This window comes from Pongo abelii, chromosome 7 (genome assembly GCF_028885655.2).
Source record: "Pongo abelii isolate AG06213 chromosome 7, NHGRI_mPonAbe1-v2.0_pri, whole genome shotgun sequence".
Classification (NCBI taxonomy): domain Eukaryota; kingdom Metazoa; phylum Chordata; class Mammalia; order Primates; family Hominidae; genus Pongo; species Pongo abelii.
Window position 1 is genome coordinate 143,769,471 of NC_071992.2, and position 19,536 is coordinate 143,789,006.

The window sequence follows — 19,536 nt, forward strand, 5'->3', positions numbered from 1 at the left end:
TTGTAAATAGTCTCTTCATGGAACTTTCCTCAATTGCCTCTTTTAAATATTTTAGCTGGTTATGTTGGGAGGGGCCCCACGATGGGAGGAACAATGACTAAGACACGGAAAGGTTAAGTAGCTTGTGCAAGGTCATACAAATAGCGCATTAGTTAAAGCAATGCTTGTTTCTATAACAAATAAACCCCCATATCTCAGTGATTTTAAGTAAAGATACATTAATTTTTTTTTTACTTACGTCAGTCCAAAATAGGGTTCCTGAGTAGCAAGTGGATCTTCTTCAAGTGGTGATCCAGAGAAGAAGCTCCTTGCATTTTCTGGCTCTGCCGTATTCAACACACCTTTCAAGGTGACCATGTTCATCAGCACGAAGCTGGAGGAGGGAAAGAGTATGGAGGCTTGAACATGGCAGGTTGTGTGTCACGCCCTCTATTCATGTTTCATTGGCTGAAGCTCAATTGCATGGCTGTCCAATTGCAAGAGAGTCCCAGAGATGGTGAGCTCAGGAGGATTAAAAAAAGAGTTTGGGAAAGCTCTTGACAATTTCTACCTCAGAAGTGTGTTTGGAAACACAAACTCAAATCCAGAGCTTTTCGCTCAAAACACAAGGCCTCCAGTTCATGGTGTATACAGTTATTTAATGTGTGCATTAAGTAATAAGAATCATCCATGTGTGTTCCAGAGGGGAAGAGACAGAACCAGAGAAAATTTTATAATGTGATTGTGTCAGCCCATGATTCTACCAAGGGAGTATCTATTCTGAAAAAGTGTAAGATGGGAAACAGGGACTGCTGCTGCCTCCACCTATCACAGTAACCACTTACTTTACTTATATTACCAATAAAGTAATATATAAGTAACTGCACATAAGTCTAGCATTTCAGGACATTGATTTTTATATCACTTGTTATTTATATAAAAATAACCATATATATTTAATAGTAAATATCACTGTAAAAGGATTATGTGAACAAAAATATGCATTCCATGATGATTTACAGTCCCAGTTAGAAATTCCAAGGGTCATTTTGATTATATGCCCTGTTTTCTTTATCCACTACATTTAGAACTGACATCTCCACTGTATTCAAACTGTAGCTCTCTCTCTTTCCACTCATACCTCTGTGGATTTCTCTCTACTGCCTGTGAGTTTTATAGTGTTAGTACATACTCTCTGAGAACACAGACACGGTGGGACTTTTTGCATTGCTATGTAAATCTGCAGATTCACCACTCAATAATTATTGACCTGTTGACTTTGCCTTTTTTCCACCTCATAAGCATTTCCAATGATCCAGAAATGTGCAGAAAGAACAAGTCCCATGAAGGTAAATTTTCCCTGAGTAACCTGGGGAACTCACATAAAAATGGACTGACACAAATGTTATTTAAGATTTAAAAACAATATATTTGAATCCTACATCAAGACGTAAAATATCATAATCTCTCAGCCTGCTGATCGACTCTACAGCACTGTTTCTCATCATTATAATATCCAAATATAAGAATGTGAAGGAAAGAGAATTTCAAGCACAATAAGATTATCATAGATATTACTCCATTGATCTAGTCATTCACTGAGTGTGACCGTGTGTCCATAGCAGTGAAGAAACTTCTGTTCCTGCCTGGGGAACAGAATCTTACCTGGGGTAGACAGATAGTGCACACATCATCAAATTTTTTATAAAAAGGTAATTACTGCTGGCAATAAGTGGGGTAAAGGAAATCAAATTCAGGTGCTATTTTAGAAAGTGCTCTGAGATGAGCAAGTGGCATGCTATTTTAGAGAAGTGGTCAGAAAATGTTCCCCTAAGCCTCAGAGCCCTGATCAATGAGTGATCCAGGTAGAGAGTGGAGGAACAGTATTTCAACCTGTGCAAAGGCCTTGAGATTGGGATGGTTTCAGGAAATTCGAGAACACCATGAGTCCATGTGGCTGCAATGGCAACATTGAACATGAGGTAAAAGGTGGCCAGAGGGGTTTTCATGGCCTGTGGAATTTGTAGGCCAGAATATCAAGAGTTTGAATTGTGTTTGAAGGGTAATATAAAGCTATGGAGGTAGACGGGTGAACAGAAGAGAACCATCATCTGTTTTGTTTTGTTACAAGGCTCACCCTATTTGCTACATGCAGAATAGGCTCTTTGTGTGTGTGTGTGGTGGTGGGGAGGAGGAGAATTGACAAGAGTAGAAACAGAGAGATAAATTGAGAGATCAGAAATGACTTGGACCACAAGGGTAGACTTGGAGGTAGTGAAAGTGGTCAGATTAAGGATGCACTTGAAAGTGGAGTTGTCAGGACCTGCTGATGGCTATGGCATGGCTGTGAAGGAAAGTGAAGAATCAGGATGCCTCCCAGGTTTTTAGCCTTGGCACTAGTGAAAGGATTGGCAACAGCTGAAATGGCAGCAACTGGGAAAGATGTTCTGCCCTAGTGGTGGAAAACACGCCACTGGCTCAGCTGGATACTTCCAAAGGGCTGCTCTGGTAATATCTCTAGTCAACAGATATTTGATGAGTACTTCTGCCCTATTCTCAAGGAGTCCCAGGCTGCAGAGAAAAACTAATGTACAAACAGATGATCATGCTGAGAGAGAAAGCCCACAAGTTATTCTGGGAATAAAGAAAAGGACAATGAAGCCAAATGTGGACTCAGGAAGGCTTTTTGGAGGAAATGACACCTAGCTAAGACTTGAAAGATGAATAAAAGCCAAAGATGTTGGGAGAAGCAGTCAGGCAGTGGAAACAGCATTAGCAAAAGCACAGAGAGCTGGAACAGCATGACAACAAACCACACATGTCTCACCAGGGAAGTGGAGGGTGGAAGGGAGCACAGGGATGCAGTAAGAGACGTTTGCAGGTTCCAATCATAGATGGTTTTTATGCTGTTCCTCAGAGATAAGCATCTATCCTATAAGTCTAAAGAGGAAACCATTGAAGAGTTTAAGAAAGGAGTGCCAGTGTCAGGAATTAGGATGACAACCTCAGTTTCTAGGAGGTCCATATAGTAAAAAATAAGAACATGTCTTTGGCATTCATTGCTTCTACCACACATTTTGCCTTTGATCCTTGTTTTCTTGGGTGAGTTCTATTGTATGCCCATAGTCTCCTGGTCTAGAAGGTATAAAAGCTTATTCTTTAAGTTTAATTTTCTGCATTCTTCCAGTAAAGGTCTAGCATGGAAGAAGAAATCTACAGAGTTCCCTCATATATTGCCTGGCTAGGATTTGAGCAAGATATTCATGAACCATCTTGAAATATCAGAAATAAAGATTCACTCCCAAACCCACCACCACTGTCTGCATACCTGCTGCCATTTAGTATCAAGTGATTTTTTAACTTAGAGTCAATAGCAATGACTAAGTGAGAAATCTCAATAGCTATTTAACTATGAAAAGATAAACATCAAGTCAAGCACAAACTTCAAAACTCTCCAAAATACTAATAGGTAACATTGGCTAAGTGTTTACTTATATACCAGGCATTCATCTAAACACATTTCATGCATTAATTAAATGTTTTCAAAAGAGCTCTAGGAGATATTTAATTTGACAAATGAAAAAAACTGAGGCTTAATTTCTTTATCCAGGGTCACACAACCAGAAAGTAGAAAAGCCAAGATTGAACTTCAGGGATCTTGACCTTAATGCCTTTTCTGGGAAAACAGTCCACAGTTTTACTCAATAATTCTTAAATCCTTTTATTTAAGAAGTATTCTTAAATAAAGCCTTCTCTTCCAGAATATTCTCCAAGTCCCACTAACCAAGTTCAATTCCTACCTCTCCCATAATCTTTCCTGCTTAATAGGAGTCATTCCAACCTGATCTCTGATGGTATATGCATTCTATACCAGAAATGTGGTTAATTCCACTGCATTTATTCCCATAAAAACAAGAACTTGTCAACAAAATGAAAACAAGTTTAAGTATTAATACTTTTAAAGAGTTAAAGGACTCTTTCTTTCTTTTGCACCCTACATATAGAATAAGTTCTCCACCAAATGCAACTACCAAGTACCCAGCACACATACACTACATATACCACACACACTACATATACCACATACACACATATAAGCACACATGTGAGTTTGGCCAAAACACATAATAAAAGAAGAAAACTGCAGCAACTTCTGAAACAAAGAAAATGAGAAAAAAAATACATGCCATACAACATTAATTGCAGCAAAGTCTGTAGGCTGCAGACTACGTGGGCACAAACAAGATTCAACTTTGTGCATGTAGTTGAATCTTGGCCTTTTATTTGCTATTTGTGTGACACCGAACAAATTAATCATGCCTCAGTTTCCTCATTTGCCAAATTTGCCATTTTTTTCTTGGTGGTTTACCCTGTAAGGCTCTTGAGCAAGAGTCACACTCTCAAGAAGATTCATTATGCTCTCATATTTTCATTTTGTGTCTTATAATGCATTGATTCATCTTTTGCTCAATTTGACTTCTAATATTCTACATGGTTTAGAGAATAAAGTATGTGGACCTGTCCAGAGCAGATGACCATCTGCCTCTAAGCTTCAGGCTCTTAATTCCAGCTCCATTGCCCATTGGTTGTAGTCACAGAACAGGGAAAATTTAATTCAAAACTCTCAATCCACCCTGGAGAAGGAAATTAAAGCCCAGAAGAATAATATGCCTTGACCAAGGTCACAGAGTATGTTAACAATAAAGCCAGAGCCAGAAGTCAAAGCTTCCTGTACTCAGCCCAATTTCTACTAGTAAATATTTCCTGAATGCATATTAATGTTTCAGGGCCTGTGGATACAGAAATGAATAAAGCACAGTCCCCACACAAAAATATTGCCAATTGTACTGAACCCAACAGATGACCAATTGCAATGCTTCCTAACCTTGTTTGTGTCTGAGTCTGAGACACATGATACTTTCCTAACATGGGCTCTTGGAGAGTTGATTCCCAGCCACTCAGTATTTACAAACTGGAAATTCACTAACCTGTAACCTGTACCAGTTCCCAGTAGAAACTTGCACATTCAGAAATATTTTGAATAATCCTCACATGGAAGATGAGGATACTTCTGAGGAGGAAAATGCCAAAAGTAAGATAAATCAGACCAATGACTTAAAGCTGCTGGAAAGACATGTACATTTAGCAAGATGTCTGGAAGTGGGGGCTTTAAAGCTGATAAAATAGCTTGTGATATCAAAGCATTAGATTGATGTCTCTCACTTTCTCTCAGTCTTTCCCTCATGGGCTCAGGTTGGCATCCCTATCTTTAGGTATTATGATTTCACATAACTGCATTTAAAGGCAAGAAACACAAGGCAATCAAGATGGAGCGAGTGGTGTAGCAGGAGGAGAGAGAGAAGAACAGAGAGAGAGAGAGAGAGCGAGAGAGCACTTGCCATGTATCTCTCCTTTTAGGAAGGAAGATAAATCTATCCTAGATAACCAGGAGTCTCCTTAAATCTCACTGGGCAGAGCTGGCTCACATAGCTGCCCTGCTGCAAAGGAAGCAGGCAAGCATGCATCTGGTTCATTCAACCTACATAATTAGAGTCAGGTAAGGGAAAAACCAACTTCAACATGACTATTGGTAGGCAAACAAAAATGTCTGCTGCACCCAAACTGTGTAGGTTTGTTGAAGGAATGCATGATCCTCCCTGGGAGTCATAAATAGCTCTACTTGCAGAGCCAGCATCCAGGAGTTTGCAAATCTCTAGTCCTTGGGCCTAAGAAAACTTTCTGAACCAAGCTGGAAGGGGGAAGAAACAGGCCAGGCAGATTTCAGGACACCTGCCATTATGGAAGGGGGAAGAAAGAGTCTAGGCAGATTTCAAGGACACCTGCCATTCTTCTACACATCACATTTTGCCAGATTTTACCCTCCATGCCTGGGTCCTCAATGGCCTGTGATAATGGAATACTACTATTCACTAAGGCATGGAATTCTGCCATTTACTACAGCTCAGAATTTTATCTACTGTTGATATTGGAATTCTACCCCAAGCAGATCTTCCATTTAGCCATCATCCAGGGCTCAGAATCTTGCCATTCCCAGAACCTCAATCCCCACCCCATTTATTTCTGAGAAGTTGAGGGTAGCAAGAAGATGTCAAATCCCAACCTAGTGAGTCAATGTAATTGATTCCTAGTGAATAGTCAGTTGCCTTGTAACCTCCCAAGATAGCTGTGATTAGAAAACTGGATTCTCAAAGCTAACTTTGGGTCCACCCATTGCTAAGTCTGTCCCCTCCCCCCCCAGCTCCTCCCTTGGAAATGTCCCAAGACAATGTGGCATGAGACTCATCTTCCCCTCTATGAGTGATAAGTCCTGCGAGGGGCATGTCAGAAGTGTCCTGACAGGAAAGCCTGGCGACCTGCCGGAGGAACCTTTCACTTTTTTCCGCATGCTCTGCTCTGTTTCCCTTTTCCTCCTAAAGGGAAAATCTGAAGGCGTTCAGTTTAGTCACCCAGGGTAAGCCGTTTTGACTTGTCGACAGTAAATACTGCTCTGTCCTAACTCTCCGTGACTGACACACAAGCCTGTTATTTCAACATCACTCTTGAAACCTCCCTCCAGAAACCTCAAGGCAGTTGCATATGTTGTCAGTAGGTCTATGGGCCTGGACAAGGCATTCTGGTGTAGTGAAAGTCAACGTCCCTGGAGTCATTCAAACTGAGTTGGACGCTCAAGTCTCTTTACTTTCCAGCTCTGGGATATTGGCCGCTTATCCAGTGAGCCTCTTGTTCTCCTCTGTAAAATGGGGATAATAGTGCCTATTTTACTAGATTGTTGTAATTAATAAACATCATGCTGGTAAAAGGTTTACACCTACAATGGTGCCTCCTGCCTACTAACTGCCTGGTCTTAATCTAGGTGTTGGATATGTAAATACTAAACAAAATTGTCAAAGTCCCATCTATGTTTTAGAGTGGAAGAAGGACAATAAATAAATAGATGTGTATTGTGACAAGTGTCAATAAGAGCTATGAAGGACAACAAAATGTAGTAAAGAGATGAGGAGGGCTGGAGAGGCCAAGGCATCCATTTAAATAAGGTCATTGGGGCAAGGCTCTGAGAGGGTGGCGTGGAAGGGAGACCTGAAAGAAAGGAGGGAGAAACCACATGTCTTGGTTCCTTTCCACACACTGCCACCAAACTATTTCTCCTATAGCCTTCCCAAGCTCAGTAAATGATGATTCCGCTCTAGGAGTTTTCCAGGTCAAAAACCTCACTGTCAGCATTGACTCCTTCCTTCATACCCACGCCATGCCAACTGTAGATGCAGCCAGCTCTGTGGATGTCTGGGAAGGAGACTTCCAGGTGGAGAACAGCAAGGTCAAAGGCTGAAGGGAGGAAGCTCCCTGCCCTGCTGTGGACAGTGAGGAGGCTGAGAGGCTAGAGAAGGACAGTGAGAGAAGGCCAGAGGATCAGCTGAGGTCACTCACCTGGGACTTTGTGGACCAGATTAAGGAATTTTTAGTTTTCCTCTCAGGAAGAAGGGAAGTCATTGGAGATGTGTGGACAGAGGAGTGTCATGCTCTGAATTGTGTTAGAAAGGAATCACTCTGGCTGCTCTGTGGAGAAGAGACTAGAAGGCCAAGTGCAGAAGCAAGGGATGCATCAGGAGTCTCCAGTGACAGATCAGCTGGGAAGCCATGGTTGCTTGGTCTAGAGTGGCCATAAGAGAATTGATGATAAGACATTATTTAAGGGTAAATTTTGAGGACAGAGTTGGTTGCCGTTGCTGTTGGAATAGGCTTGGATGTGAAAGAAAGGAGTCAAGGCTGACAGTAAGGTTTTTGACCTGAAAAATTCCTACATTAGAATTATCATTTACTGAATTGGGGAAAGCTATAAGAAAAGTAGTTTTGTGGTGGTAAGATGGGAATAGAGCGGTGGAACCAAGAGTTTATTCATTGAATATATATGTTACTGAGACTCTCTTGTGCCAGGCGTCTTGCTTAGCACTGGGAATACACTGATGACTAGACAGAAACAGGCTTTGCTCTCATGAAACGCAAGTAGCACAAAGAGACAACATTTATTGAGTCCTTACTAGGAGACAAGCACCATGCTAAGTACTTTTTATTTAATGAAGCTGACTATCTGGTACGAGAGACAGTCATTAAACAAGTAATTATTCAAATATTTATTTAATTATGAGTGGAAAAATACAGAGCATATCCCTGTGTATAATTTGGGAGAACTGCTCCCCAGGCTCCTTAGGGAAGGTGATACTGGGCTAGAGTAGAGGACCAGTATTTTTGAGAACCTGGCCAATATAGAAAGATTTGCTGACATATTCAGATTCGAGACTTTTTTTTTTAGACGGAGTTTTGCTCTTGCCACTCAGGCTGGAGTGCAGTGGCACAATCTCGGCTCAATACAACCTCTGCCTCCCAGGTTCAAGTGATTTTCCTGCCTCAGCCTCCCAAGTAGCTGGGAATACAGGCGCCTGCCCACAGGTCCGGCTAATTTTTTGTATTTTTAGTAGAGATGGGGTTTCATCATGTTGGCCACCCTGGTCTTGAACTTCTGACGTCAGGTGATCCACCCGCCTTGGCCTCCCAAAGTGCAGGGATTACAGGCATGAACCACCGCACCTGGCCTGGAGACCACTTATTTTGCAGGCGTGTTACCTCCCCTCTTATCTCTGGGAGTGGGGAGGACATGACCTTCTGCTTGAGTCCATGGATTCAACAATCAGAACCTCCATGATAGAGGTTCCAAAGTGGTCTAGAATCTCTGCCCAGGCCATTTCTTGGCATGGCAGGCTATCCTCTCTGCTCCCTGCCTACCTATCCCACTTGGGCCAATCCAACAGGAAACATCTAGACTGCAGAAGACAACGACTTCTCCCTCTGACCACCACACTTCTACGTGAACCCCATTCCTAGGCTCCAACTTACCTCTCCAACCCCATTTAAATGTGTTCCATTGAGTATCTGATCATGTCTCATCTTGTATGATTCTGAAATTTATCTGATTACTTGTTTCCCAGCAATACTGCAAACCCCTTGAAGACAGGGATGGTGCCTTGTTCTGCTTTTGTATCCCCAACAGGCATCACAATGCAAACTGTTCAGGGCTGAAATCACTTGAGTGAGAGACTGTGAGCCAAAGACCTTGACATCATTTAAGAGAGGATGTTTGGAAAGAAAATCATCTTTTCAACGCTCAGAGTTCATCCTGACTCAGGCTAACCAAAGTGCCTATGCAGCTAGGAGATATACCAGAGTGTCAGTTTATTAATTTTCAGAGGGGAAAGAAGACAAAAGGCTCAGGTTGGTCTGAGTTGGTGAGTTTCCTTCCCTGAAGCCAAGTCACAGGGGAACCAAGTCATGATTGGAAACCATTTTATTTTTATTTTCTCTCTATGAGAAGCTACTTTTGCAGGAATCAGAAAATAATTGAGCTCCTTACGATGTCATCTGTGAGAGGACTCATGGCAGCATAAATTGCTATTTATAACTAATGGGGTTATTTCTCCAACCTGGGTAACCTTATGACATTGTCCATGTATTTCAAGGCATCCAAATCTCTCCTTTGCTGGAAGCGTAACACCACCCACTAGAGCTTACCAGATTAGCCTCTTTAGGCTGCAAAAGATGCCCAGTAAATGATGAACACACAGACATGGGGTTTTTACTCCACTAGACATAGCCCAGAGGAACTAATTTATGCTTCCCTTTTCTTTTTGGCGTATTTTGGGAGGCAATCCACCACCATGTTGATTTCAGACTTAAGAAAGAGAAATTGAGGGCCTGGGTGTTCTAGAAACAAACTTTATCTATAGATAATTAAGTTTTAGACAACTAGCTTCAGAGACTACTGGAAATATCTTAGGATTAGCAACAACAAGAAACTTGAGCATTTAGAAACCATGATGATCTCAGATATGCCCACAAGATATTAAATGTTTCAACACAAAAGGCAGGTGTTGAGTGTGTAGAACTGTTCAGAGTAAATCATTCTACTCTTTCTGCATAGTCCTCTATAATTGAAAAAGTCCTTTCAGAACAATTTCGTAGGGAAAGAAAACTTGCATTTTGTGCATCAGCTTTTGTACTTAGGCTTTTACATGTGTTAACACTTATGTTCCTTGCGATGGTAGATGAAGAAAATGTAGCTGAGTGAAGTTGAGTGGGTTGCTTATTGTCAACAAGCCCTGAGAGACAGAGTCAGTAATTGAAATCAGAGTTGGGGGCTCTTGTCCAAGCTTCTCCCACAACCGCACTCTGGGGCACTTCGTGGAGAAATGCCACTCAGCAATCTGCATTCAGCTCTGCTGTTGCTGTGGTTTTCAAATTGGCTACACATCAAAAAACACATGAGAATCTTGTCAGCCACAGATTTCTAAGCCTGACCTCAGAGGTTCTGATTCTCTGTTATGGCATGGGCCCCAGAGGTCTAGATTTTTGCATCAGGTAACTATGAATATTCCAGGTCTCTGCCTTCATACAAAGTACCATGAGGTGATAAGTATTACATATTCTTGTTCCTGGTCCTAGGGTTCATATTTAGCTTAATTCTATAAGATAAAAACTTCGGACATTTAACATACCCTGCCTCATTTGATAGGGTTGTCCATGAAATTGAGAGACAGTGGAAAACTCATTGATCTTGCTATTTACCACGAGTCGTAGACCTAGTAACTTGGCCTCTCCGAGTTTCAGTGTCTCCATTATTGAAAGCAGGGCTTATAGTAACTACTTTCTAGAGATATGAAATTCAAATACCATAATATGTGTATTAGCTGTAGTAGTAGCCATTTATCAGAGCAGGAGGTGAAGGGCACAGGTTCTATAGCCTGACTGCCTAGAGTCATATCCCAAAGCTTTCAGCTACTGACTGTGTGATCTAAGGGAAGTTACTTAACTGCTCTGTGCCTTAGTGTTATCATCTATAGAATAAGAAATAATACTAGTACCAACTCAGAGACTATCAGGAGAAATAAATGAATTAATATGTAAAAGGCTTTGGCTGCATCACAGAGAGTTTGTTAAGTTGTGTATTTTCATTAATTTCAAATAATATTTTATTTTTGCCTTAATTTTGATGTTTGCCCAGGAGTTATTCAGGAGTAAATTGTTTAATTTTAAAGTATTTGTATAGTATTAAGAGCTCTTCCTGATATTGATTACTATTATCATTGCACTGCGATCCCAGAGTGTGCTTAGTATTATTTCAATTTTTGAATTTATTGAGACTTGCTTTATGATCAAGTATGTAATGGACCTTAGAATACATTTTTTGTGCAGATGAGAAGAATGAATATTCTGTCATTGTTGGGTGAAGTGCTGTGTAGATGTCTATGAGGTCCAATTGGTCAAGTGTTGAGTTTAAATCTAGAGTTTCTTTGTTAGTTTTCTGCCTTGATCATCTGTCTAATACCATCAGTGGGATGTTGAAGTCTTTTACTATTACTGTTTTCAACCAAAGCAGTGATAAGAGAAAGTTTATAACCCTGAATGCCTTCATCAAAAAGTTAGAAACATCTCAAATTAAAAATCTAACTTTGCACCTAGAGGAATTAGAAAAAAAAAAAGAACAAACTAATCCCAAAGAAAATAAATCATTAAAATGAAATAGAAGAAAATAATTAAATTAGAGAACTTAAGGAAGTTGAGATGCAAAAATCAATACAAACAATCAATGAAAGCAAGAGTTTATTCTTTGAAAACATAGACTGCTAGCTAAATTAACAAAAAAATGAAAGAGAAGATCCTAATGAGCACAATCAGAAACAACAAATGATATTACAGCTGATCCCACAGATATGCAAAAGATCCTCAGAGACTTATGAACTTATGAACAACTCTATGCATACAAATTAGAAAATCTAGAAGAAACAGATAAATTCCTGGAAGCACACAATCTCCTAAGATTGAATCCGGAAGAGATTAAAACCCTGAATAGACTAATATCAACTTCTGAAATTGAATCAGTAATAAAGATCCTAACAACAACAACAACAAAGCTCTGGACCAGATAGATTCACAGCTGAATTCTACCAGGCATACAAAGAACTGACACTGATTCTACTGAAACTATTCCAGAAAATTGAGGAGGAGGGACTATTCCCTAACTCATTCTGTGAAGCCAGCATCAGCCTGATACAAAAATCTGGCAAAGACACAACGAAAAAAGAAAACTCCAGGCCAATATTCCTCATGAACATAGATGCAAAAATCCTCAACAAAATATTAGCTAACCAAATCCAGCAACACATCATAAAGTTAATATACCATAATCAAGTAGTCTTTATTCCTGGGATGCAAGGCTGGTTCAACATACATAAACCAATAAATGTGATTCACCACATCAATAGAATTAAAAAGCAAAAAATGTATGACCATCTCAATTGACACAGAAAAAGCTTTCAATAAAATTTAACATATTTCGTGATAAAAACCCTCAACAGACTAGGCATCAAAAAATATACCTCAAAATAATAAGAGCCATCTATGACAAATCCACAAACAGTATCATATTAAATGGTCAAAAGCTGGAAGGATTCCCCTTGAGAACAGAAACAAGACAAGAATGTCCACTCTAACCTCCCCTATTCAACATAGTACTGGAAGTCCTATCCAGAGCAATCAGGCAGGAGAAAGAAATAAAAGGCATTCAAATAAGAAAAAAAAAATAAAACTATCTCTTTTTACTGATGATGTGATTCTATACCTAGAAAATTCAAAACACTCTACCAAAAGGCTCCTAGAATTAATAAACAATTTTAATGATGTTTCAGGTTACAAAATCAATGTACAAAAATCAGTAGCATTTCTATACATCAACAATGTCCAGACTGAGAGTAAAATCAAAAACACAATCCCACTTATCATAGCCACAAAAAGGATGAAATACCTGAAAATTCAGCTAACAAAGGGAGTGAAAGATCTCCACAAGGAGAACTGCAAAATGCTGCTCAAAGAAATCAGAGATGACACAAATAAATGGAAAACCATTCCATGATCATGAATTGGAAGAATCAATATCGTAAAAATGGCCATACTGCCCAAAGCAATTTACAGATTCAGTGCTATTCCCATCAAACTACCAACATCATTCTTCACAGAGCTAGCAAAAACTATTCTAAAATCTGGTTTCTATATAAAACCAAAAAAGACCCTAGCCAAGGCAATCCTAAGCAAAAAGAACAAAGCCAGAGGCACCACATTACCCAACATTTAAACTATACTACAGGGCTATAATAACCCAAAGAGCATGCTACTGGTACAAAAATGGACACACAGACCAATGGAACAGAACAGGGAGCCCAGAAATAAGGCTGCACACCTACAACTATCTTATCTTTGACAAAGCTGACAAAAACAAGCAATTCAGACAGCACTCATTCTTTAATAAATGGTGCTGGGGTAACTAGCTAGCCACATGCAGAAGATTGAAGCTGGAACCCCACCTTTTACCACATACAAAATGGATCAAAGATTTAAATGTAAAACCTCAAACTATAGAAATTCTAGAAGACAACTTGGAAAATACTCTTCTTGACATCAGCCTTGGCAAAGAATTTTTGACTAAGTTCCCAAAATCAGTTGCAACAAAAACAAAAATAGACAAGTGAGACCTAATTAAACTAAAGAGTTTCTGTACAGCAAAAGAAACTATTAATAGAGTAAATACATAAGCTACAGGGTAGGAAAAGATATTCAGAAACTATGCATCCAGCAAAGGACTAATATCCAGAATCTATAGGAAACTTAAAACAAATCAACAAGCAAAAAACAACCCCATTAAAACATAGGCAAAGAACATGAATAGACAGTTCTCAAAAGAAGACATACAAGCAGCCAACAAACATGAAAAAAATTCTCAACATCATTAATTGAAGAAATGCAAATCAAAACCACAATAAAATACCATCTCTCACCAGGCAGAATGGCTATTATTAAAAAGTCAAAAAATAACAGGTGCTGGTGAGGCTGTGGAGAAAAGTGAACGGTTATACACTTTTGGTGGGAATGTAGATTAGTCCAGTCACTGTGGAAGGCAGTCTGGAGATTTCCCAAAGAACTTGAAACAGAGCTGCCATTTGATCCAGCAATTGCATTATTGTGTATACACCCAAAGAAAAATAAATTATTCTACCAAAAAGACACATGCACTTTTATGTTTATCCCTGTGCTACTCACAATAGCAAAGACGTGGAATCCACCCAGGTGGCCATCAACGGTAGAGTGGATGAAGAAAATGTGGTACATATACACACAATGGAATACTATGCTGTCATAAAAAAAAGAATGAAATCATGTCCTTTGCAGCAACATGGATGCAGTTGGAGGCCATAAACCTAAGCAAATTAAGGTAGGAACAGAAAACCAAATATCACATGTTCTCACTTATAAGTGGGAGGTAAATATTGAGCATACATAGACATAAATATGGGAATAATAGATAGCGTAGACACTAGAAGGGGTAGAGAAGGAGGGAGCATGGGTTGAAAAACTACCTTGTGGTTACCATGCTCACTGCCTGGGTGATGGAATCTGTACCCCAAACCTCAGCATCATGCAATATTCTCATGTAACAAACCTGCACATGTATCTCCTGTATCTAAAATAAAAGTTGAAATTAAAAATAAATGTTAACTAATATTTATTGAAGGCACACTGTTTTATTTATTGAGGGTATACCAGTATTTATTAAGGGCCCTGTGTCAGGCTATATATATATATTCCCCGCCCCCCCCCAACGCCTCTGAGTCAGGTAATATTAGTTTCCTCATTTTACAGATGACAAAAATAAGTCATAGTACCTTGCCCCAGGTCTGACAGCTAGCAAACAGGAGATTTGGATTCTGAACATGGGCAGGCTCCAGAACTTAAAAATACTATGCAATATTGCATAGTAGTTGCAGAACTTAAATAATAGTACTATTGCATAATGTTATGCAATATTTCATAGTATAATGCAGAACTGAAAAATGCTATCATGATAACACTATGTTGTGCTAGTCATTGCACATTCCCATCTCTTCTTCTGGCTGTAGGCTTCTGAATAGGTGGGAACGAGTTGCATTGTATCTCCTGCCTTTGGTACAGAGTCCTGTTCATGATAGAAAATATGCTTAAAAGAACTAGAAAGACAGGGAGGAATGGGATGATATCTGCATTTTGGCAGATATTTTAAAAATTCTGGAAACCCAAGGAGCAGTTGGCCAGTCACAGGCTGTGTGTGCACATGTGCTTGACCACACTCTCTATTCCCCTCCAGTCAGAGCTTAAATATCTTTTGATGGACCTCTGCTGTGGGAAGCCTAGAAATACATTCTACTCTCTCTAAAAGCAAGAACTAAAAATACACAAATTAGCCAGGGATGGTGGTGGGCACCTATAATCTCAGCTACTCGGGAGGCTGAGCCAGGAGAATTGCTGGAACCTGGGAGGCGGAGGTTGCAGTGAGCCGAGATCATGCCATTGCACTCCACCCTGGGTGACAACAGCGAGACTCCGTCTCCAAAAATAAAACAAAAATCAAGAACATAATCCACAGGAATGAATCTCCAGTGTAAGAATGGTGACACTAATATATCCAGGAGAGGGATATTAGACTCAGGACAGGTTATATGCAAAAGACAGTTTACAGCCTTAAAGGTTATAGAATCCAGCCTGCTACTGAGAAAGCAAAGCCTACAGACATCCCAAGATGACACAGTGGTCGACCAAATGCTCACCACTGTTTTCTGGGGCTCTAACTCCAGGCTGTTGAATCTCAGGAAAGGCTGTTTTTCATACTGCCCTTTCAAATTATAGCACCTTTGCTGCCTCCATCTAAAACTGGCCCTTCCACCATCTCATCAACTTTTACATTCTGATGTCCCCATTTCAGAGAGATTTCTTTGAAACAGAGCCAGCCTTTCCAGTAAGCATATATAACAGAATGGTGATTTCAGAGAGTGAAGCCTAGTGGAAACAAAACCCAGACATGTAAAATTTGACACCTTAACCGACATAAGTGCCCACATTCCCTGCGTGTTCCCACTCTCTGCCTCACCCCACCTTCAACATGCCCATAATTTTATTCTGAGGAAAACCACAACCAGCACTTACCACCAGAGTCCAAATTCCCTGGCAGCAGCCTTGCTTTTAAAAGGGAGACATAAAAAAAATTGTCAAGACCTATGAGGCTTTCTAACACATTAAAAAGACCCTCAAAAACTGTGTTACACCAAGTATAATATTATCTTTTTCTTTAAGAGATTTCTTAATTGGTTCCATGCAAAAGATTTGTAGGTAATGGGTTTTAAATAAATAATAATGTTCCACCACCCTTACCGGCCAGGAAAGTAAATGCCTTTTTCCCTGACTTGGGTAAGCATTGGGATGGAAAAAAGGCCTGTGTGAAAATTTTGGCCTCACCATAAAAAGACAAGACCTGAAGATGGCCGAATAGGAACAGCTCCGGTCTACAGCTCCCAGCGCGAGCGACGCAGAAGACGGGTGATTTCTGCATTTCCATCTGAGGTACCGTGTTCATCTCACTAGGGAGTGCCAGACAGTGGGCGCAGGTCAGTGGGTGAGCGCACCGTGCACCAGCCGAAGCAGGGGCGAGGCATTGCCTCACTCGGGAAGCGCAAGGGGTCAGGGAGTACCCCTTCCAGGGGTGACTGACGGCACCTGGAAAATCGGGCCACTCCCACCCGAATACTGTGCTTTTCCGACGGGCTTAGGAAACGGTGCCCCAGGAGAGTATAGCCCGCACCTGGCTCAGAGGGTCCTACGCCCACGGAGTCTCGCTGATTGCTAGCACAGCAGTCTGAGATCAAACAGCAAGTCGGCAGCCAAGCTGGGGGAGGGGCGCCCGCCATTGCCCAGGCTCGCTTAGGTAAACAAAGCAGCCGGGAAGCTTGAACTGGGTGGAGCCCACCACAGCTCAAGGAGGCCTGCCTGCCTCTGTAGGCTCCACCTCTGGGGGCAGGACACAGACAAACAAAAAGACAGCAGTAACCTCTGCAGACTTAAATGTCCCTGTCTGACAGCTGTGAGGAGAGCAGTGGTTCTCCCAGCACGCAGCTGGAGATCTGAGAACGGGCTGACTGCCTCCTCAAGTGGGTCCCTGACCCCTGACCCCCTAGCAGCCTAACTGGGAGGCACCCCCCAGCAGGGGCAGACTGATACCTCACACAGCCGGCCAGGTACTCCAACAGACCTGCAGCTGAGGGTCCTGTCTGTTAGAAGGAAAACTAACAGAAAGGACATCCACACCAAAAACCCATCTGTACATCACCATCATCAAAGACCAAAAGTAGATAAAACCACAAAGATGGGGAAAAAACAGAGCAGAAAAACTGGAAACTCTAAAAACCAGAGTACCTCTCCTCCTCCAAAGGAACGCAGTTCCTCACCAGCAACGGAACAAAGCTGGACGGAGAATGACTTTGACGAGCTGAGAGAAGAAGGCTTCAGACGATCAAATTACTCCGAGCTACGGGAGGATATTCAAACCAAAGGCAAAGAAGTTGAAAACTTTGAAAAAAATTTAGAAGAATGTATAACTAGAATAACCAATACAGAGAAGTGCTTAAAGGAGCTGATGGAGCTGAAAACCAAGGCTCGAGAACTACGTGAAGAATGCAGAAGCCTCAGGAGCCGATGCGATCAAATGGAAGAAAGGGTATCAGCCCTGGAAGATGAAATGAATGAAATGAAGCGAGAAGGGAAGTTTAGAGAAAAAAGAATAAAAAGAAATGAGCAAAGCCTCCAAGAAATGTGGGACTATGTGAAAAGACCAAATCTACGTCTGATTGGTGTACCTGAAAGTGACGGGGAGAATGGAACCAAGTTGGAAAACACTCTGCAGGATATTATCCAGGAGAACTTTCCCAATCTAGCAAGGCAGGCCAACATTCAGATTCAGGAAATACAGAGAACGCCACAAAGATACTCCTCGAGAAGAGCAACTCCAAGACACATAATTGTCAGATTCACCAAAGTTGAAATGAAGGAAAAAATGTTAAGGGCAGCCAGAGAGAAAGGTCGGGTTACCATCAAAGGGAAGCCCATCAGACTAACAGCGGATCTCTCGGCAGAAACCCTACAAGCCAGAAGACAGTGGGGGCCAATATTCAACATTCTTAAAGAAAAGAATTTTCAACCCAGAATTTCATATCCTGCCAAACTAAGCTTCATAAATGAAGGAGAAATAAAATACTTTACAGACAAGCAAATGCTGAGAGATTTTGTCACCACCAGGCCTGCCCTAAAAGAGCTCCTGAAGGAAGTGCTAAACATGGAAAGGCACAACCGGTACCAACCACTGCAAAATCATACCGAAATGTAAAGACCATCGAGACTAGGAAGAGACTGCATCAACTAAGGAGCAAAATATCCAGCTAACATCATAATGACAGGATCAAATTCACACATAACAATATTAACTTTAAATGTAAATGGACTAAATGCTCCAATTAAAAGACACAGACTGGCAAACTGGATAAAGACTCAAGACCCATCAGTGTGCTGTATTCAGGAAACCCATCTCACGTGCAGAGACACACATAGGCTCAAAATAAAAGGATGGAGGAAGATCTACCAAGCAAATGGAAAACAAAAAAAGGCAGGGGTTGCAATCCTAGTCTCTGATAAAACAGACTTTAAACCAACAAAGATCAAAAGAGACAAAGAAGGCCATTACATAATGGTAAAGGGATTAATTCAACAAGAAGAGCTAACTATCCTAAATATATATGCACCCAATACAGGAGCACCCAGATTCATAAAGCAAGTCCTGAGTGACCTACAAAGAGACTTAGACTCCCACACATTAATAATGGGAAACTTTAACACCCCACTATCAACATTAGACAGATCAACGAGACAGAAAGTCAACAAGGATACCCAGGAATTGAGCTCAGCTCTGCACCAAGCGGACCTAATAGACATCTACAGAACTCTCCACCCCAAATCAACAGAATATACATTTTTTTCAGCACCACACCACACCTATTCCAAAATTGACCATATACTTGGAAGTAAAGCTCTCCTCAATAAATGTAAAAGAACAGAAATTGTAACAAACTGTCTCTCAGATCACAGTGCAATCAAGCTAGAACTCAGGATTAAGAATCTCACTCAAAACCGCTCAACTACGTGGAAACTGAACAACCTGCTCCTGAATGACTACTGGGTACATAACGAAATGAAGGCAGAAATAAAGATGTTCTTTGAAACCAACGAGAACCAAGACACAACATACCACAATCTCTGGGATGCATTCAAAGCAGTGTGTAGAGGGAAATTTATAGCACTAAATGCCCACAAGAGAAAGCAGGAAAGATCCAAAATTGACACCCTAACATCACAATTAAAAGAACTAGAAAAGCAAGAGCAAACACATTAGAAAGCTAGCAGAAGGCAAGAAATAACTAAAATCAGAGCAGAACTGAAGGAAATAGAGACACAAAAAACCCTTCAAAAAATAAATGAATCCAGGAGCTGGTTTTTTGAAAGGATCAACAAAATTGATAGACCGGTAGCAAGATTAATAAAGAAAAAAAGAGAGAAGAATGAAATAGATGCAATAAAAAATGA

At 40.7% G+C, this 19,536-nt stretch overlaps 1 long non-coding RNA gene across 1 annotated transcript in view; it reads right to left on the reverse strand.

Annotated features, from left to right (window-relative positions):
• The window catches only part of LOC134761969 (uncharacterized), a 146,428-nt gene extending 129,365 nt beyond the window's left edge, over window positions 1-17,063 (reverse strand). Inside the window, exons 1-2 of the long non-coding RNA XR_010141301.1 lie at window positions 16,709-17,063; window positions 239-373 (exon numbers count right to left, since the gene is read on the reverse strand). This is a non-coding gene — a long non-coding RNA (uncharacterized LOC134761969). The remainder of the gene's footprint in view (window positions 1-238; window positions 374-16,708) is intronic.
• Window positions 17,064-19,536: the final 2,473 nt, after the last annotated feature.